Below are 23,367 nucleotides of genomic sequence, written 5' to 3'. Positions count from 1 at the left end.
TGGTATCTAACAACCATGCAAAAATTGGTCCATATCGGTCCATAATTACATATAGCCCCCATATAAACCGATCCCCCGATTTGGCGTGCGGAGCCTCTCAGAGAACCAAATTTCATCCGATTCGGCTGAAATTTGGTACAAATGTGTTGGTATATGTTCTCTAATGACCATGCAAAAAATCCACATCGGCCCATAATTATAAATAGTCCCCATATAAACCGAACTCCAGATTTGACCTCCGGAGCCTCTTAGAGGAGCAAAATTCATCCGATCCGATTGAAATTTGGAACGTGGTGTTAGTATATTGTCTCTAATAACCATGCCAAAATTGGTCCATATCAGTCCATAATTATATATAACCCCTATATAAACCGATCCCCAGATTTGAACTCCGGAGCCTCTTAGAGGAGCAAAATTCATCCGATCCGGTTGAAATTTGGTACGTGGTGTTAGTATATGGTCTCTAACAACCATGCACGCATTGGTCCATATCGGTCCATAATTATATATAGCCCCCATATAAATCGATCCCGAGATTTGTCCTCCGGAGCCTCTTGCAGGAGCTAAATTCATCCGATCCGACTGAAATTTGGAACAAGGTGTTAGAATGTGGTATCTAACAAACATGCAAGAATTGGTCCATATCGGTCCATAATTATATATAGCTCCCATATAAACCGTTCCCCAGATTTGATATCCGGAGCCTCTTAGAGGAGCAAAATTCATCCGATCCGGTTGAAATTTGCAACGTGGTGTTAGTATAAGGCCGCTTATAACCATGCCATAATTGGTCCATATCGGTCTATAGTTATGTATAGCCGATCCCCAATCACACAAAAATTGGTCCATATCAGTTCATAATCATGGTTGCCACTCGAGCCAAAAATAATCTACAAAAATTTTAGTTCTATAGAAAATTTTGTAAAAATTTTATTTCTATAGAAAATTTTGTCAAAATTTGATTTCTATAGAAAATTTTGTCAAAATTTTATTTCTATAGAAAATTTTGTCAAAATTTTGTTTCTATAGATTTTTTTTTCCAAATTTTATTTCTATAGAAAATTTTTTCCAAATTTTACTTCCATAGAAAATGTTGTCAAAATTTTATTTCTATAGAAACTTTAAAGTTAATTATGTACGTATTTAATCGGCCTTTTTTAGTTTAATATATACCACGTATGGACTATGTGGTATATATTACGGTGTTAGGAAGTTTTAAGATACCTTGCCATCGGCAAGTGTTACCGCAACCCAAGTAATTCGATTATGGATGACAGCCTTCAGTAGAAGTTTCTACGCAATCCATGGTGGAGGGTACATAAGCTTCGGCCTGGCCGAACTTACGGCCGTATATACTTGTTTTTTTTTTTTTTGCGTATGGATGTGCTGAAGATGAGTCGGAATGAGTCGAAATACCAGCAGATTATTAATTGTAAACTCGAAGTTGTCTATGGCGTAATAAATTCTTCAAAAAGGAAACATTCTAAACTTCCCTTGAATGGGACAATTATTCCATTAGTTTTTATTTCACGTAATTTTTCACGTAATTTTCTTAGCCATTAATAGTCAATTGACAAAACATTTGTAAGTTACTTTATAATCTTTAAAATAAAGTTTGTTTCCTAAGTTGTTTGATTTACTTGAGACCATTTAGTCATCACAAAATACTTTTGTTACCACATAACTCTTCTATAGAACCTACGAGTAGAGAATAAATAAACTTGTTGTGTAGTTGTAAAGATTGTGAACAAATTTTATTTTAGTGCTGAAATATATCCAACGGAAATTATACAAGATATTGCATTAAATTGCATGTTGCAATTTCCCTTTGATGCTTGACTTTATGATGCTGCGAGCAATGCCGTCATATTCGCAAATGAACTCGTAAACGAATAAACCTCTCAAATCAATCACAGTTGTCGACAAAACAACTATGTGAAAAAATTCCTAGAATTGGCGATCAGCGATAACAATTCAACAAATAACAGAGACATTGATTTGCTTTTATTGCGAGTTATGTAGACCATAAATCGAAGCAATAAATTTTGATTGTAATAGCAGGCCCAAGTATTTGAACATTTGTTCTCTTATCAGAAATCTTAAAGACATTAACTTAAATGGATAATTTGAAGTATCAAGGGTAATTAAAAGATTCTTAAAATTTGATTAAATTGAACAAAAGCACATATGGTGTTAACTAGGAAATGGGATCTAGTTAGGATTATGGTAGAGATGTGTTGGCGAGTGAAATTTCCTTTACACTGAAAAAAGTCAGGTTCTGAAGATTTTGATTTTACAATTATAATTTTGACATTGATGATGCAATTAAATCGTAATTGCCTATGAGTTTTCATATTAATCATCGAAAATCGCTTTATTGTTTTTCAAGATATTCTCCATTAAGATTTTTGCATGCGTTTGAAACAATTGCATCAACCGTTTCTTCTGTTGTCGAACTTTTGACTGCTATTAACTTTCAGGCTCATACATATAAATCCACCATTCATTACCTGTTTATGCCATTACCGCGATTGTATTTTTGAAGAATTTCGCTCCACCAATCGAAAGAACCAATTTTTTGAAAGATTAAAAATTGTGCGGAGTCCAAAGCGTAAAAATTTTATTAACAGTCAAATGTTTATGCAATACTGAACGTATACTGGTCCCACTAATACCTAGAGTGTGATCACACTAGGTAAATATTAGCCCAAACAGAGTGTCAAACTTTTATCGAGAAGCACTTTCGAAATATCTGGATATATGTTTTGGGAAATACTCTTATCGTGATGTACTGTATCCAATATGAGTTAAATATTTTTGCTGGTTTGACTGTGGCGACGATTTCTTTTTTAATTTCTATCAAATATTTGCCCAGTGTGGTTGTTTCAATCTCACGATAGGTAACCTGACAATCTTGCAACATCAGGAGGGTTGGTTTCCGGAGCAACAACTGATTTTGTACATTTTAAAATTTTATTTCTCTAGAAAATTTTTTCAAAAATTTATTTCTCTAGAAAATTTTTTCTAACTTTTATTTCTATACAAAATTTTGTCAAAATTTGTTTTGTTTTATTATTGTTGGTTTATTCTTCAATCATTTTGTTGTTTTTGATTTCAGCTTAAAACCATGCATTTACTAAACTACAAGTGTAGCTTAACCAACAGAGGAAAATAATGTTTGTCAAATTTATTTGGGCAAAGCCCTATAGACTGGAAGATGGTTGGATGGACGCACGTTTCGGAATTACCATATTCCTCATCAGCATCCTCTACTTGCAGCAAAACTATAAATCAATTATCAGAATAAATTCAGGCAGTTCACTAACCCAAAGTGAACCACACTTGAAACTTCCGAAAAAAGGTTTATGATAGCCGGCCTTTGCCGAAATAAATTGGTACAAACATATTTCTTTTCCTTTGCCACTGTCAAATCATCGATTTGAGTGCAGTTGGGTTTAGTTTGAGCGTGCTTCCCTTTACTTCATTTGTCAAAATTTAATTTCTACAGAAAAGTTTGTCAAAATTTAATTTCTATAGAAAATTTTGTCAAAATTTTATTTCTATAGAAAATTTTGCCAAAATTTTATTTCTATAGAACATTTTGTCAAAGTTTTATTTGTTGTTGTTTATTTTATTTCAGCTTAAAACCATACAATGACTAAACTACAAGTGTAGCTTAACCAACAGAGGAAAATAATGTTTGTCAAATTTATTTGGGCAAAGCCCTATAGACTGCAAGATGGTTAGATGGACGCACGTTTCGGAATTACCACATTCCTCATCAGCATCCTCTACTTGCAGCAAATCTATCAACCAATTATCAGAATAAATTCAGGCAGTTCATTAAACCCAACAATGAACCACACTTGAACCTTCTGAAAAAAAGGGTTTGTATGATAGCTGGCTTATGCCGAAATAAATTCGAAACAAACATATCTCTTTTCCTATGCCACTGTCAAATCATCGATTTGAGTGTAGTTGGCTGGGTTTATTTTGAGCGTGCTTCCTCTTCTTTTTCCATTCGTTTTGTTTTGTTATTGTTGGTTTTGTTCTTTAAGCATTGATGTTGTTTTTTTTTTTTAACAACAACAATGCTTTTTTTTTAAACAACAACAATGCTTAAAGAACAAAACCAACAATAACAAAACAAAACGAATGGAAAAAGAAGAGGAAGCACGCTGAAAATAAACCCAGCCAACTACACTCAAATCGATGATTTGACAGTGGCATAGGAAAAGAGATATGTTTGTTTCGAATTTATTTCGGCATAAGCCGGCTATCATGCAAAACCTTTTTTCGGAAGGTTCAAGTGTGGTTCATTGTTGGGTTTAATGAACTGCCTGAAATTATTCTGATAATTGGTTGATAGTTTTGCTGCAAGTAGAGGATGCTGATGAGGAATGTGGTAATTCCGAAACGTGCGTCCATCCAACCATCTTGCAGTCTATAGGGCTTTGCCCAAATAAATTTGACAAACATTCTTTTCCTCTGTTGGTTAAGCTACACTTGTAGTTTAGTCAATGTATGGTTTTAAGCTGAAATAAAAAAACAACAACAATGCCCAGCAAAAAAAAATGTGGAAGTTCTTCCAAAGGCACAACTTTAAAAGCACTTCCAGAAGATGCACTCCCAATGGTGTTCTTTATTTTAACTACCCAAAAAGTTCGTTTAATTCAATATTTTATAACTTGGATTTTTAAAACTTTTAGTGGGTGATTTTAACTTTTTTTGCTTCAACCAGGTTAAAAACAGAGTAAGAATTCATAAAATGGTACAAATCATTTAAATTTTGTCGACAAAAATGCTAAATCCAATCTGAAAAAAGTGTGAATTTTTGAAAATATTTGAAGTCATACGTTTCAGACAAGCGTTAGAATCCATTAAAAATTATAAAAAATTATAAAAATTATTTATTTGACAAAATATCACAGAATTTTTTAATTTACATCCAAAACATTGAATTCGGATCACACCTAAAGAAGTGATGCAAATTCAGTGCAACGGCTGTTGAAATGGAGAACTTCCGTCCTATGACAAGCTCATGTAAAATTCATCGCTTCTGCGTCAATTTTGTACCACTTCCGGATCAAAAAAAAAAAAAAAAACATTTTCACTACTTTTTTGGCAACGCTTTTTTTGCTGGGTACTTAAAGAACAAAACCAACAATAACAAAACAAAACGAATGAAAATTTTATTTCTATAGAATTTTTTTTCTAAATTTTTATTCTATAGAAAATTTTTTCAAAATTTTTATCCTATAGAAAATTTTTATTCTATAGAAGATTTTTTCAAAATTTTTATTTTTATAGAAAAATGTACAAAATTTTATTTCTATAGAAAATTTTTCCAAATGTTTATTTCTATAGAAAATTTTTGCAAAAACTTTATTTCTATAGAAAATTTTGTTTCAATTTTATTTCTATAGAAAAATTTTTTAAAATTTTATTTCTGTAGAAAGTTTTTGAAAAATTTTATTTCTATAGAACATTTTTGAAAAATTTTATTTCTATAGAAAATTTTTTTAAAATTTTATTTCTATAGAAAATTTTTTTAAAATTTTATTTGTATAGAAAATTTTGTCAAAATTTTATTTCTATAGGAAATTTTGTCAAAATTTTTATTTCTATAGGAAATTTTGTCAAAATTTTTATTCTATAGAAAACTTTTTCAAAATTTTTTTCTATAGAAAATTTCGTCGACATTTTATTTCTATAGAAAAATTTACAAAATTTTATATCTATAGAAAAATTTTCGCAAAAAATTTATTTCTATAGAAAATTTTGTTAAAATTTTATTTCTATAGAAAATTTTGTTAAAATTTTATTTCTATAGATTTTTTTTTTTTAATTTTATTTCCGTAGAAAGTTTGTGAAAATTTTTATTTCTATAGAACATTTTTGCAAAATTTTATTTCTATAGAAAATTTTTTTAAAATTTTGTTTCTATAGAAAATTTTTTTTAAATTTTATTTCTATACAAAATTTTTCCAAAATTTAATTCTATAGAAAATTTTGTCAAAATTTTATTTCTATAGGAAATTTTGTCAAAATTTTTATTCTATAGAAATTTTTTTCAAAATTTTTATTCTATGGAAAATTTTTTAAAAATTTTGATTCTATAGAAAATTTCATCGACATTTTATTTCTATAGAAAAATTTTACAAAATTTCGTTTCTATAGAAAAATTTTCCAAAAGTTTATTTCTATAGAAAATTTTTGCAAAAATTTTATTTCTATAAATATTTTGTCAAAATTTTATTTCTATAGAAATTTTTTTTCAAAATTTTATTTCTATAGGAAATTTTGTCGTCACATTATTTCTATAGAGAATTTTGTCAAAATTGTATTTCTATTTCATAAATAGGCTAATGTAAATAACTTGTTCTTTCAAATCTTTGGAACTACCCCGGTCATAGGATTCCAATCAAAACAATGTATCTTGGAAATCAATATATTAATTTGATTTAATCTTTAATATTGTATAAGAACATTTGTTTTGGTAACGATAAATGCTGTTTCATGATGATGCCAGACTTCTTATGGAGCTTCAAAAAATATAAGCGAAAGATTCGTTTCACACCATTTACAAAACAGAATGACTTTCAATGTTCATTGGGTGGTTTCACAATATGAATTTGTCATTTGTGTGTTTTTTATCGTATTTTTTGCATGATCACTGATCATGAATCACAATAAGAATCATCTGGGGTGATTTAATTAAGTGCGCAAATAAAATTGAAAAGAACAATAGAATCACGGATTTTTCCATATGTAATTATGAGTTACATAAATTTTGAATAGAGGGATTTTTACAGGCATCCACATTCAAATGATTTCAAAGGGAATGAGATCACATTTGTGAAATGCAATGATTTAACAAAAATGATGTGATTTTTTGTTTTTGATTGAATTTACAGAAAAAAAAAATATTCATTATCCCGTAGCTGGAAATGTTATGCAATATGAATAAATACTGTGCTGCATTTCGTTTTTTACTTTTTCACAAAATGATGAAAATGGACAATGACATTTTTTCGCAATCATCTTGAGAAGATGCAATCGCTAAAATGACATTACCAGAGACACAGGAAATATGTAGGCTAGCTGGCGACTTTTTCATATCTCTTGGGAAGCACTTGTACATGTTCCATCCATATGTTTGATTTCAGTTTTGTTTTTCTTGCATTTGTTTCAGACGTGGAAAAGGAAATTACGCATTTTTCATAAGACTGCACCTGGCCCCGGCCGGCATCAGTGGTAATAAAATGCACATACCCAATTTGCCAAGTCAGTAGTCAAATTAATTGTGAGCAGCGGATGTTTGAATGAATCTAAAAAAAAAAATGTTGCAAAATCAAATGAGAAATCATGTTTGAAGATCAAAGCTATTCATCATGATGGCCGGGGCAAAAATAATATACGCAAAGAAATGTAGGAGGATCAAAGAGAGAATTTCATGGAAATTATGAAATTGATAGGTAAGCTTTTTTTTGGAGATTGCTATTTTATGAAACCATTATATTATTTGTACAAATTTAATTACAGTTCATATGTTAATAGACTAAAATGGTTATTGATCTATGTACATGTGTAATTTAATTTATAGAGTGACCTTAAAGCAAATAGCAGCATTGATGTCATAATTTTATTTGATCTTACCGAACAAATTTTGTATACTCGCACATATGTAGTATACGACCATAAATTATAAAATCCATAAGGAATATTTACAGATCGCAAATTTGTTTGATCAAATTTTATTTCACACTTCCTGGGTATACCATTAAAGCTGCACTGAAAATAAAGCTTGCCAAGTTCCAAAGATTTTGTCTTTACACTAATGATTTTGGTATTGATTCCGAACCAAAGAAGCGGAGAATTTAAGAAAGGATACATTTAAGACACAATTCTCTTTTGAATTTGAGGTTCGCGTACTTGATACTAGGAAATTTGAATTTTTGGGTTTTCTTTCTGCTTTTTATACCCTGTGCCACACTGTGGAACAGGGTATTATAAGTTAGTGCATATATTTGCAACACCCAGAAGGAGACGAGATAGACACATGGTGTCGTTGGCAAAAATGCTCAGGGTGGGCTCCTGAGTCGATATAGCCATGTCCGTCTGTCTGTGTGTCCGTGAACACATTTTTGTAATCAAAGTCTAGGTCGTAGTTTTAGTCCAATCGACTTCAAATTTGGCACAAGTATGCGTTTTGGCTCAGAATAGATACCTATTGATTTTGGAAGAAATCGGTTTAGATTTAGATATAGCTCCCATATATATTTCGCCCGATATGCACTTATATGGCCCCAGCAGCCAGAGTTTTATACCGATTTGCTTGAAATTTTGTACAAACATAACACATAGTCGTATAGTCAAGTGTGCAAAATTTGATTGAAATCGGTTCCGATTTAGATATAGCTCCCATATATATCTTTCGCCCGATATGGACTTATATGGCCCAAGAAGCCAGATTTTTGGCCGAATTTGGTAGAAATTTTGCACTAGGAGTACAATTAGTAGTATAGTCACGTGTGCAAAATTTGGTTGAAATCGATTCAGATTTAGATATAGCTCCCATATATATCTTTCACCCGATATGCACTTATATGGACCCAGAAGCCAGAGTTTTATCCCGATTAGCTTGAAATTTTGCACAAGGAGTACAATTGGTAGTATAGTCATGTGTGCCAAATTTGATTGAAATTGGTTCAGATTTAGATATAGCTTCCATATATATTTTTCGCCCGATATGGACTTATATGGCGCCAGAAGCCAGAGTTTTGGCCCAATTTGATTGTCATGTCATGTATAGTCATGTGTGCCACATTTGATTGAAATCGGTTCAGATTTAGATATAGCTTCCATATATATTTTTCGCCCGATATGGACTTTTATGGCCCCAGAAGCCAGAGTTTTGGCCCAATTTGATTGAAATTTTGCACTAGGAGTACAATTAGTAATATAGTCATGTGTGCCTAATTTGGTTGAAATCGGTTCAGATTTAGATATAGCTCCCATATATATGTTTTTCTGATTTCGACAAAAATGGTCAAAATACCAACATTTTCCTTGTAAAATCGCCACTGCTTAGTCGAAAAGTTGTAAAAATGACTATAATTTTCTTAAACTTCTAATACATATATATCGAGCGATAAATCATAAATAAACTTTTGCGAAGTTTCCTTAAAATTGCTTCAGATTTAAATGTTTCCCATATTTATACCCTGCGCCACACTGTGGAACAGGGTATTATAAGTTAGTGCATATGTTTGCAACACCCAGAAGGAGACGAGATAGACACATGGTGTCTTTGGCAATAATGCTCAGGGTGGGTCCCTAAGTCGATATAACCATGTCCGTCCGTCCGTCTGTCCGTGAACACATTTTTGTGATCAAAGTCTAGGTCTCAATTTAAGTCCAATCGCCTTCAAATTTGGCACATGTTCCTAATTTGGGTCAGAATAGAACCCTATTGATTTTGGAAGAAATCGGTTCAGATTTAGATTTAGCTCCCATATATATCTTTCGCCCGATATGCACTAATATGGACCCAGCAGCCAGAGTTTTATACCGATTTGCTTGAAATTTTGTACAAACATAACACATAGTCACATAGTCAAGTGTGCAAAATTTGATTGAAATCGGTTCAGCTTTAGATATAGCTCCCATATATATATTTCACCCGATATGGACTTATATGGCCCCAGAAGCCAGATTTTTGGCCGAATTTGGTAGAAATTTTGCACTTGGAGTACAATTAGTTGTATAGTCAAGTGTGCAAAATTTGATTGAAATCGATTCCGATTTAGATATAGCTCCCATATATATCTTTCGCCCGATATGGACTTATATGGCCCCAGAAGCCAGATTTTCGGCTGAATTTGGTAGAAATTTTGCACTAGGAGTACAATTAGAAGTATAGTCAAGTGTGCAAAATTTGGTTGAAATCGATTCAGATTTAGATATAGCTCCCATATATATCTTTCACCCGATATGCACTTATATGGACCCAGAAGCCAGAGTTTTATCCCGATTAGCGTGAAATTTTGCACAAGGAGTACAATTGGTAGTATAGTCATGTGTGCCAAATTTGACTGAAATCGGTTCAGATTTAGATATAGCTTCCATATATATTTTTCGCCCGATATGGACTTATATGGCGCCAGAAGCCAGAGTTTTGGCCCAATTTGATTGAAATTTTGCACTAGGAGTACAATTGGTAGTATAGTCATGTGCGCCAAATTTGATTGAAATCGGTTCAGATTTAGATATACCTCCCATATATATGTTTTTCTGATTTCGACAAAAATGGTCAAAATACCAACATTTTCCTTGTTAAATCGCCACTGCTTAGTCGAAAAGTTGTAAAAATTACTCTAATTTTCCTAAACTTCTAATACATATATATTGAGCGATAAATCATAAATAAACTTTTGCGAAGTTTCCTTAAAATTGCTTCAGATTTAAATGTTTCTCATATTTATACCCTTCACCACTACTGTGGTACAGGGTATAATAAGTTTGTGCATTTGTATGTAACGCCAAGAAGGAATAATCATAGACCAACCTTTTAGTAAACGGATCGACTTAGAATAAAATTCTGAGTCGATTTACCGATGTCCGTCTGTCTGTCTGTCTGTCTGTCTGTCTGTCTGTCTGTCCGTCTGTCTGTCTGTTGGTGTATTTTTGTGTGCAAAGTACAGTTCGCAGTTTTAGTCCGATTGTCCTAAAATTTGGTATAGGGCCCTGTTTCGGCTCAAAGACGATCCCTATTGATTAGATATAGCTGCCATATATATTTTTCACCGATCTGGTCATAATTGGCGTGTATATCAACTGATCTTCCTCAAATTCCGTACATCCGAATATTTTATGAGTCTTGAAACAGTTGCAAAATATCAGCCAAATCGGTTCAGATTTAGATATAGCTCCCATATATAGCTTTCGCCCGATTTACACTCATATGACCACAGAGGCCAATTTTTTGCTCCGATTTAGTTGAAATTTTGCACAGGGAGTAGAATTAGCATTGTAGTTATGTGTGCCAAATTTGGTTGAAATCGGTTCAGATTTATATATAGCTCCCATATATAGATTTCGCCCGATTTACACTCATATGACCACAGAGGCCAATTTTTAACTTCGATTTAGTTGAAATTTTGCACAGGGAGTAGAATTAGCATTGTAGCTATGCGTGCCAAATTTGCTTGACATCGGTTCAGATTTAGATATAGCTGCCATATATATCGTTCGCCCGATTTACACTCATATGACCACAGTGGCCAATCTTTTACTCCGATTTAATTGAAATTTTGCACAGGGAGTAGAATTGGCATTGTTGGTATGCGTGCCAAATTTGGTTGGAATCGGTTCAGATTTAGATATAGCTCCCATATATATGTTTTTCTGATTTCGACAAAAATGGTCAAAATACCAAAATTTTCCTTGTAAAATCGCCACTGCTTAGTCGAAAAGTTGTAAAAATGACTCTAATTTTCCTAAACTTCTAATACATATATATCGAGCGATAAATCATAAATAAACTTTTGCGAAGTTTCCTTAAAATTGCTTCAGATTTAAATGTTTCCCATATTTTTTTACTAACATTGTGTTCCACCCTAGTGCATTAGCCGACTTAAGTTTTGAGTCTATAGATTTTGTAGAAGTCTATCAAATTCTGTCCAGATCGATTGATATTTAACTGTATGTATTTGGGATAAACCTTTATGTATAGCCCCCAACACATTTGACGGATGTGATATGGTATCGAAAATTTAGATCTACAAAGTGGTGCAGGATATAATATAGTCGGCCCGCCCGACTTTAGACGTTCCTTACTTGTGATATGGTATCGAAAATTTAGATGTACAAAGTGGTGCAGGGTATAATATAGTCGGCCCCGCCCGACTTTAGACTTTCCTTACTTGTTTTTACTAACACTGTGTTCCACCCTATTGCATTAGCCGACTTAAATTTTGAGTCTATAGATTTTGTAGAAGTCTATCAAATTCTGTCCAGATCGAGTGATATTTATATGTATGTATTTGGGACAAACCTTTATATATAGCCCCCAACACATTTGACGGATGTGATATGGTATCGAAAATTCAGATATACAAAGTGGTGCAGGGTATAATATAGTCGGCCCCGCCCGACGTTAGACTTTCCTTACTTGTTTTAACTTTTTTTGTTTCAAATAGGTTTTGTCGAAAAAATTCCTAAATCCTACCTAAAAAATTGTGAATTTTTGAAAATATTTGAGGTCAAACGTTTCCAACAAGCGTTAGAATCCATTAAAAATTATAAAAAATTATTTATTTGACAAAATATCACCGAATTTTTTAATCAACATCCAAAACATTGAATTGGGATCACTCCTAAAAAAGAGATGCAAATTCAATGCAACGACTGTTGAAATGGAGGACTTCCGTGCTATGTTAAGCCCATGTTAAATTCATCGCTTCTGCGTCAATTTTGCACCACTTCCGGATCCAAAAAGAACATTTTCATTACTTTTTTGGCGACGCTTTTTTTTGCTGGGTTATTCAATAAGATGCAATTAAATGTATTATGTGACATATATATTTGCACAACAAATATCATCAACTATTTGTTTACATAACATAGTATCAAGCAGAATTCATAGATAAGGGAGAAGTTCAAGATAAATGGCAATACAGTGGATTTTTAGTCATAGTATGTCTGCGACCGCAAACATCAACTCTACCTAACCAAACCTATGGCATTACAATAAAAACACACCATCAACTTGTAAACTTCATGATTCATTAGTTCCCATGGAAACAGCAATGGAAAAAGATTATACAATATTACCACACCTTGCTTTACCTAAGAACTTTTACTCAGATTTAAGGAAATGTACTACAATCACTTTCAAACAAGTCTTTAGCATAAAGCCATTACATGGGCAATTATCTCATAACTTTTTACACTCTACTATTACCTCAGGTAACAGTGAAAAAAAAACAACGACAAAAACTAGTCAACAGGTTTATTTAGCAGCAATCAATACCTTTCCAACTTCCCCACCATGGAAGCATTCGATTACACAAACTTCCAGTATCAATACCATGGACGGCATGGAAAAAAGCATTAGACCATTTGTCGGCCGTACAAAGGCTAAACGCCACAACCTATTTATGGTGAAAAAAAAAAAAACAAAAACGCTTTGACTGAAGGTCACCATTTATATTGACTACTACATTAAATGCCATTTTTTTCATTTTGTGATGTTGATTTCGCAATACCTTCACTTTTACATTCGCATTTGAAATCTTTGATTGAAATGGGTTTGACTTTTCGATTTGTTTTCTGTTTTAAATTAGAGCAAAATAAATGCCAAATTCGTTACAATCTACTGTACTGCACACAAAAACAAACAACAATAATAGATTCCTTCGAAACAAAATTTTAGAGCAACAAATGTTTCTTTTACTGCTAAAGTTGCCTCCTTAAAAACAAACAATTCCATATTTGCCTCCAATAAACCTTGTGCAGTCTGACAGAAAGAAATAAAAACTTTCTTCTCCAAAATGCACACCAAAGTGTTACACATAGCAGAATTTCCTTTGAAAACATTTCCTCATAATGGACTATAATACAGGGTACATACTATGTATTGCAACTACATTCTGCATGTTATCACGTCTAACCCGCTTCTCTAACAGCTAACAGATGTATTCGCTTGACATTTCATTTTATTGTTTACAAGCTTACAAAATCATTTTGATCTCTAAAGTTATTCGTGATGGAATTCAAGCGTTATCGTGTTCCAAAACCAAAGTGCCACAAGTGAGTACGCTAGAAACTTTTATCATTTAAATTTGAATAAATCTTTTATTTCTCGTATTATTGGTCGTTACCGTGATACTGGCTATATTGCATCCATGGTTGCCACAATTGGTAGAATTCTTGATGTTTTGGTAGATTTTCTAAAATATTCCTCTCGAACTCTCTCGCCGATGTTAACTGTGTGGGCCACTGTAGCGGCCATTTATCAACCGTGGGATAAAATAAATGTCGAATATTATCTTGAGAATCTTGAGAAGACAATAATATTGCAGCCCTGGGCAGACAGACGTACACCATAGGCATTCCAACAGAACACACAACGCGTCATCCCAAAATGGCTTAAAAAGGAGGATCCTCGTTTCATTTCTACCACACAATTGCCACCAAAAACTCCGGATCTAAATCTTTTGGACTTTTGCGCCTGGAACATTGTGGAGAGTAAGGTTGCCACTTAGAAATAACCTAGTCTTGTTCTTCTCCAAATGGGGCTTCGCCGACAATGGGCCAGAACACTACAGAGTCATTTTTGTACAGCGTATGACAGCTTCGTCGGTGGTTTGTAGGCTACAATTCATGCCAAAGGTAGCATTTATAGCGATTCTAAAATTTTATATTATTTACGACACTTTTTGCTTTTGAACATTAAAAAAAAACAAGTATATACGGCCGTAAGTTCGGCCAGGACGAATCTTATGTACCAATCCATGGTGTATTGCATAGAAACTTCTACTAAAGACTGTCGTCTACAATCGAATTACTTGGGTTGCGGTAACACTTGCCGTCTTCTAAACTGTAAGTTAGTCCATACGGGGTATATATTAAACAAAAAAAGGCCGATTAAATACGTATATAATGCAGTTTGACAAAATTTGCAATAGAAATAAAATTTTGACAAAATTTTCTACAGAAATAAAATTTTGACAAAATTTTTTATAGAAATAACATTTTGACAAAATTTTGTTTAGAAATAAAATCTTGACAAAATTTTGTATAGAAATAAAATTTTGACAAAATATGCTATAGAAATAAAATCTGGACAAAATTTTCTAAAGAAATAAAGTTCTGACTAAATTATATATAGAAATAAAATTTTGATAAAATTTTCTATAGATAGATAATTTTGACAAAATTTTCTGTAGAAATAAAATTTTAACAAAATTTTCTATAGAAATGAAGTTTTAAAGAAATTATCCACAGAAAAAAATTTGATAAAATTTTCTATAGAAATAAAAATGTTGACAAAATTTGCTACAGAAATAAAATGTTGACAAAATTTGCTACAGAAATAAAATGTTGACAAAATTTGCTACAGAAATAAAATTTGGACAAAATTTTTTATAGAAATAAATAAGAAATAAATAAAATTTAGACAAAATTTTCTATAGAAATGAAGTTTTGAAGAAATTATCTACAGAAATAAAATTTTGTAAAATTTTCAATAGAACTAAAAATGTTGACAAAATTTTTTATAGATAGAAAATTTCGACAAAATTTTCTATAGAACTATAATGTTGACCAAATTTGCTACAGAAATAAAATCTTTACAAAATTTGCTACAGAAATAAAATTTGAACAAAATTTTCTACAGAAATAAAATTCTGACAAAATTTTCTATAGAAATAAAATTTTGACAAAATTTTCTATGGAAATAAATTTTTGACAAAATTTTCTATAGAAATAAAATTTTGACAAAATTTTCTATAGAAATAAAATTTTGACAAAATTTTCTACAGAAATAAAATTTTGACAACATTTTGTAAAGGAATAAAGTTCTGACTAAATTATATATAGAAATAAAATACAGAAATAAAAATTTTGAAGAAATTTTCTATAGAACTAAAATTTTCACAAAAATATTCTATAACAATAAAATTTTGACAAAATTTGCTATGGACAAAAAATTTTTACAAAATTTCCTACAGAAATAAAATTTTGACAAAATTGTATATAGAAATAAAATTTTGACAAAATTGTATATAGAAATAAAATTTTGACAAAATTATATATAGAAATAAAATGTTGACAACATTTTCTACAGAAATAAAATTTTGACAAAAATATTATATAAAAAGAAAATATTGACAAAATTTTCTATGGAAATAAAGTTCTTAATAAATTATCTATAGAAATAAAATTTTGAGAAAATTTTCAATAGAAATTTTGAGAAAATTTTATATTGAAATAACAAAATTTTCTATAAAAATTAAAATTTTGACACAATTTTATAGAAATAAAATTTTGACAAGATTTTCTATAGAAATAAAGTGTTGACAAAATTTTCTATAGAAATAAAATTTTAACAAAATTTTCTATATAAATAAAATTTTGAGAAAATTTTCTATAGAAATAAAATTGTGATAAAATTTTCTATAGAAATAAAATTTTGAAAAAATTTCTATAGAAATAAAATTTTGAAAAATCTTTCTATAGAAATAAAAATGTTGACAAAATTTTTTATAGATAGAAAATTTTGACAAAAATTTCTGTAGAAATAAAATTTTGACAAATTTTTCTATAGAAACAAAATTTTGACAAAATTATCTATAGAAATAAGATTTTGATAAAATTTTCTATTGAAATAAAAATGTTGACAAAATTTTTTATAGATAGAAAATTTTGACAAAATTTTCTGCAGAAATAAAACAAAAATATTCTTTAAAAATAAAATTTTGAGAAAATTTTCTATTGAAATAAAGTTCGGAATAATTATCTACAGAAATAAAATTTTGAGCAAATTGTCAATAAAAATTTTGAGAAAATTTTCTATTAAAATAACAACATTTTCTATAAAAATGAAGTTTTGACACAATTTCATAGAAATAAAAATGATGACGAAATTTTTTATAGATCGAAAATGTTGACAAAATTTTCTACAGAAATAAAATTTTGACAAAATTTTCTATGGAAATATAATTTTGACAAAATTTTCTATAGAAATACAATTTTGGCAAAATTTTCTATAGAAATAAAATTTTGACAACATTTTCTAAAGAAATAAAATTCTGACTAAATTATCTATAGAAATAAACATTTTGATAAAATTGTCTACAGAAATAAAAATTTTAACAAAATTTTCTATAGAAATAAAAACTTTGACGAAATTTTCTATAGAAATAAAATTTTTGACGAAATTTTCTATAGAACTAAAATTGTTACAAAAATATTTTATAACAATAAAATTTTGACAAAATTTGCAATGGAAATAAAATTTTTACAAAATTTTCTACAGAAAGAAAATTTTGACAAAATTATAGAAATAAAATTTTGACAAAATTTTCTATAAAAATAAAATTTTGACACAATTTTATAGAAATAAAATGTTGACAAAATTTTCTATAGAAATAAAATGTTGACAAAATTTTCTATAGAAATAAAATTTTGACAAAATTTTCTATAGAAATAAAATGTTGACCAAATTTTCTATAGAAATAAAATCTTGACAAAATTTTATATAGAAATACAATTTTGACAAAATTTTCTATAGCAAAAAAATCTTGACAAAATTTTGTATAAAAATAAAATTTTGATAAAAATATTTTATAAAAATAAAATTATGAGAAAATTTTCTATTGAAATAACTAAATTTTCTATAAAAATAAAATTTTGCCACAATTTTATAGAAATAAAATGTTGACAAAATTTTGTATAGAAATAAAATTTTGGCAAAATTTTGTATAGAAATAAAATTTTGACAAAATTTTCTATAGAAATAAAATTTTGACTAAATTACCCACAGAAATAGAAATTTGACAAATTTTATATAGAAAGTAAATTTTAACAAAACTTTCTATAGAAAGTAAATTTTGACAAAATTTTCTATAGAAATAAATAACTTGACAACATTTTCTATAAAAATAAACGTTTGATAAGTTTTTCTATAGAAATAAACAAACTTTTGATAAGATTTCCTTTAGAAATAAAATTTTGCAAATTAAGTTTGTTTGGTAGTTTTTTGGTATAAAAGGGTGGCGATCATCTCAAAATAGCGATTCGTCGGAAATGGACCTAAATACTGCTGCACCATTTTCGTGCGGCGTATGATGGCTTTTTTTGGCGACTGGAATGCCACAATTCATACCAAAAGTAGCCAATTGGAACAAATATAATTTTTTTTTTAAATTTGATGCTATTTACGACATTTTTTGCTTTTGAGCAATAAAAAAAAAGAAACAAATAAAGGGAGTCCTTAATCGGCTAGGCCTATTTATATTAAACCATGCTGCACTTTGTTGGTCTACATTTTCAATACCATCTCAAATCCTTCAAATCTGTTGGGTGCTCTATATAGAGGATTATATTCCCAAATGGCTACAGTAATCCCTCGATTTACGTCGTGATTGGTTCCGGAATTTGACGACGTTAATCGAAACGACGTAAACCGAATTAAAAATTGCTCATACTTCTCCTAAGTCCATTTATGTATGTATGAGCGTGTACATAATAAAAAAACTTCAACAATAAAGATAATTCAGTAATTTCAGTAAGAATTTCAGAAAAAAAAATTTTCGATATCATCATCGTTGATACTTATTTTAAAATATCGACGACGTAAATCGAATGGCGACGCAAATCGAAGTTAGATGGAACAAAAAATTTGACGACGTAAATCGAAACAGCGTAAAACGAGGGATTACTGTATATCTAAATCGGAATCGATTTTTACCACATGAGGCATGCGTAGTATAAACGTTAATTCTACTCCCTTACATAATTCGGAATAAAACTTTGGCACTAAGTTGATATGAGTGTTCAAATCGGGCGAAAGATTTATGTGATAAGTCATGGACGGACGAAAATGGCTAAATCAACTAAGGGACTAGCCTTGAGCAATATACACCATATGTCTTTTTAATTTCCTTCTGGGTTTTACAAATATATGCACTAACTTATATTACCCGCTTTAAAGTTAATCGGAATGAAATTGTAAACACCGGTGGGCATATGAGTATAAATCGAGCGAGAATTATATATGGGAGCTATATCTAAATCTGAACCGATATCTTCCAAATTCAATAGGGTTCTATTATGAACTAAAACACATACTTGTGCCAATTTTTTGATTGAAATAAAACTGCGACCTAGACATTGACCACAAAAATGTGTTCACAGACAGACGAACGGGTGGATATGGCTAGATTGACTTAGAGGCCGACCTTGAGCAATATTGCCAAATACACCATGTGTCTATCTCATTTCCATCATTATTATATAATTAATAAATAAATAAATAGATGGACTAACGTATGATACCAGAAATGTTCGAACTTGACATGCTTGTTGACGAAATTTCAACACGATAGCTTCATTATTTAAGGCTTTTCCAACAGACAGACGGACATGGCTAGTCGTAGTGACAGCCCACTATTTTAGCCTCACTTAGACTATTCAGTTGGTGTACTTCTCTCTCATCAATGAGAGCTGCCCGATACTATTTTAAGGGACTTCCTTTTTATAGTTCGAACGGCTTTTCTCATTACGGTGAAACCACTTAGAGAAATTTTGAAACACTCAGAAATGTTACGAGCATTACTTAGAGGTGAAAACTTAGAGGTCCAAACTGGGAGTGAACTAGAGGTGGTCACGTGACACGAAATTGTCGTGACTCACGAAAATTTTCGTGACTCACGCGTGAGTCATGAGTCACGCTGAGGGCAACGGCGTGAGTGTGCGTGAGCGTGATTAACCAACCAAATGTCGTGCGTGAGCGTGATTCACGAAAATAATATCTTCGTGAGCGTGCGTGAGTAACGAATTTCGGAAAAACACGCTCACGAAAATAATCCCGCTTACGAACATAAAATGGTTAGGAGTTGAATTCATTTATAATTTTAGTGACATCCTAGGTGTTAAGAGTTTTATAACGCTCTCGATTTTAATCATACTCATGTTTTCAGTCAGGTTCTATAGGTAAATGACCATAAAATTGTTCGTGAGTCACAAGATTTTTCGGGAGTCACGACATTTTTTGTCAGTCACGACATTTAAAAGATGTTCGTGCGTGAGTACTAATTTTCTTTTCGTGAGCGTGCGTGAGCGTGAGTCCTACCAAAAACATCGTGCGTGAGTGTGCGTGAATAAGATTTCTCCGTCGTGAGTGTGCGTGAGCCTGAGCAAAATATTACTCACTTGCACACCTCTAGAGTGAACCCATAACCTTAGTTAGGAAGCCGGATATGCCAACCACTACTCCACGGTGGTTCTCGGAACATCTTTATGTATTTTATTGATCAGAAATCCATAACATATTTCTATGTGTTATTAACGAAGTGGTAATTTTATTGTATCCCTACCACCATAGGTGCGTATAAAAACAGGGAGGTTCATATTATTCATGTGTATCATTAAATCTTTGTAAATCAATGAATGTTCCAATCTCCCTTATGTGTCGCTCTAAAAACAAAAGACTTAAGAAACAAACATAGATATTTGCGATAACTTTCATTTTTGTGTTTATAATTATTCCCCACTCACCGACATTAATGATTTATTAACAAAACTAGCAGTAGCATAACTTAACATGGAAATAACAATAAACAAATAATATGAACAAAAAATTATACATGATATTGATTATGACAATAACGAGTTCTCCACCTAGCCAAAAAATCGAACTATTGGATACATTCAGATTTATTTTTTTTTTATCTCCTAAGCAAAAGAAATATGTTTTTGTTTCGATTCAATTTAAAGAAACCAACTACATATTTCTAGTTCCGTTCTAAATAAAACTAAATTAATAAATAAAACAAAAAAGAGGGAAAACAACGAAATCAAAAACATATAAGTGCAATTGAACTTAGATTTTATCGGTTTGCATATAGCCAAATAAACATGCTCAACCAGTGGCAACCAATGGCACTAAGGCAATAATTTAAGACAGGTTAGGATACCGTTGACCAATTTATATGTTTATCGGTTTTTTTTTCAATTTGTTTTGTTCCATAGCAGATAACCGAAAACGAAATACTTAACAGAATATGGGTGAATAGCCCAACATATACCATAAATAATAAAATGCCAATGGATTTGCTTCACCTCACTGGGCAACAGACTCATAAAAAATTATCAACAAATTGACCAGAATGAACGATACAAAAATGATCAAAAAGTTCCAGTGACAGAGAACATGGTCCATGAAAATATACCATGTATGAGTTTTAACTAAAATACACAGCTAAAGATTGAAACACCCTAGACCTGGCCCATGTCCGCGCCTTTATCAATGAATGGCTATTCGCATATTCTCACATATGATTTGGTTAGGCTTTCCAAGATTTTTTTTTGTTTTAATATGGGCTTTGATTTTTTTCGTTAGTTAACTGCTATATACATTCGCTTTGAATATGAGATTAGAATAGTAGTAATTTGGTCGCTATTGAAAATATTATTTGTCTTTAAACATGAAAATATAAATCGTTTTAGGGGTTTTTGTATTAAAACTTAATTAAATAAAGTAAAATTAACTAAAATTATATGAAATAAATTCATTTATATTTATTTTAATTAAATATTTATTTGTTTTATCCAAATTTAATATGGTTTATCCTTTTGCATAAGAACATCATTGTTCCAAATTTCATTAATGTCACATACGATAAGTTGGCCAAATTTCAAAAGGACTGCATGATATTTGCACCACCAGTTAGGTCCAGAAATCAAATCTGGGGATTGGTTTATATGGGGTCTATATATAATTGGACCAATATAGACCAATTTTTGTATGGTTTTTAGACGCCATATGTTAACACCACAAAATTTCAACCGGATCGAATGAAATTTGCTCCTCCAAAAGGCTCCACCATTCAAATCTGGGGAGCGTTTTTATATGGGGGTTATATATAATTATGGACCAATATGGATCAATTTGTGCGATGTGGATCAATGAAACTTTAAGATACGTGTATTTCTGAGTAACAAAATCGGTTGCCACCCGAGCCGAAAGAAAGAAAGAACTACCAAATACAACAAAATTATATTTCAGTAGAAATTTTTGTCAAAATTTAATTTCTGTAGAATTTGTTTTTTTTTTCTATTTCTATAGAAAATTTTGTCTAAATTTTATTTCTATAGAAATTTTTTTTTCAAATTTTTGTATCTATAGAAAATTTTGGCCAAATTTTGGATCTATAGAAAAGTTTGTAAAAAAATTATTATTATAGAAAATTTTGTCAAAATTCTTGATCTATAGAAAAGTTTGTAAAAATTTTATTTCTATAGCAAATTTTGTCAAAATTTTTTGTTATAGAATATTTTTGTGAAAATTTTAGTTCTATAGAAAATTTCGTCAACATTTTTATTTATATAAAAAATTTTCCATTCGTTTTGTTTTGCTGCAAGTTGAGGATGCTGATGAGGAATGTAGTAATTCTGAAACGTGCGTCCATCCAACCATCTTGCAGTCTATAGGGCTTTGCCCAAATAAATTTGACAAACATTCTTTTCCTCTGTTGGTTAAGCTACACTTGTAGTTTAGTCAATGTATGGTTTTAAGCTGAAATAGAAAAATAACAACAAAATTTTATTCCAATGGAAATTTTTTTCAAAATTTTGGAACTATAGAAAAGTTTATCAAAATTTTATTTTTGTAGAAAATTTTGTCAAAAAAATCAAATAGAAAATTTTACCAAAAAAACTACCAATAAAACAAAATTTTCTTTTTGTAAAAATTTTGTTTCTGTAGAAATTTTTGCCAAAATTTTATTTCTATAGAAAATTTTGTACAAATTTTATTTCCATAGAAAATTTTGTCAAAATTTTATATCTATAGAAAATTTTGTCAAAATTATGTATCTATAGAAAATTTTTTCAAAATTTTTTATATATAGAAAATTTTGTCCAAATTTTGGATCTATAGAAATTTTTTTCAAAATTTTGTCTAAATTTTGGATATATAGAAAAGTTTGTCAAAATTTTATTTTTATAGAAAATTTTGTCAAAAACAAGAAATCAAAAAGAAAATTTTACCAAAAACTACCAATGAATACAAAATGTTATTTCTGTAAAATTTTATGTCAAAATTTTGTTTCTGAAGAAACTTTTGTCAGAATTTTATTTCTATAGAAGATTTTGTCAAAATTTTATTTCTATAGAAAAATTTGTAAAAATTTTATTTCTATAGAAATTTTTGTCAAAATTTTATATCTATACACAATTTTGTCAAAATTTTATTTCTATAGAAAATTTTGTATCTATAGAAAATTTTGTTCAAAGTCTATAGAAAATTTTGTCAAAATTTTATTTTTTATAGAAAATTTTGTCAAAACCTAAAAATCAAAAAGAAAATTTTACCAAAAACTTCCAAATAATACAAAATTTAATTTCTGTAAAATTGTTTGTCAAAATTTTATTTCTGTAGAAATTTTTTTTCAGAATTTTGTTTCTATAGAAAATTTTGTCAAAATTTTATTTGTATAGAAAATTTTATCAAAATTTTATTTTTATAGAAAACATTGCCAAAATTGTATTTCTATAGAAAACTTTGTCAAAATTTTATTTCTATAGACAATTTTGTCAAAATTTTATTTCTATAGAAAATTTTGTATCTATAGAAAA

This window comes from Haematobia irritans, chromosome 3 (genome assembly GCF_050003625.1).
Source record: "Haematobia irritans isolate KBUSLIRL chromosome 3, ASM5000362v1, whole genome shotgun sequence".
Lineage (NCBI taxonomy): Eukaryota > Metazoa > Arthropoda > Insecta > Diptera > Muscidae > Haematobia > Haematobia irritans.
The sequence above is the reverse complement of the archived record's forward strand: the minus strand, read 5'-3'. Positions refer to the sequence as shown.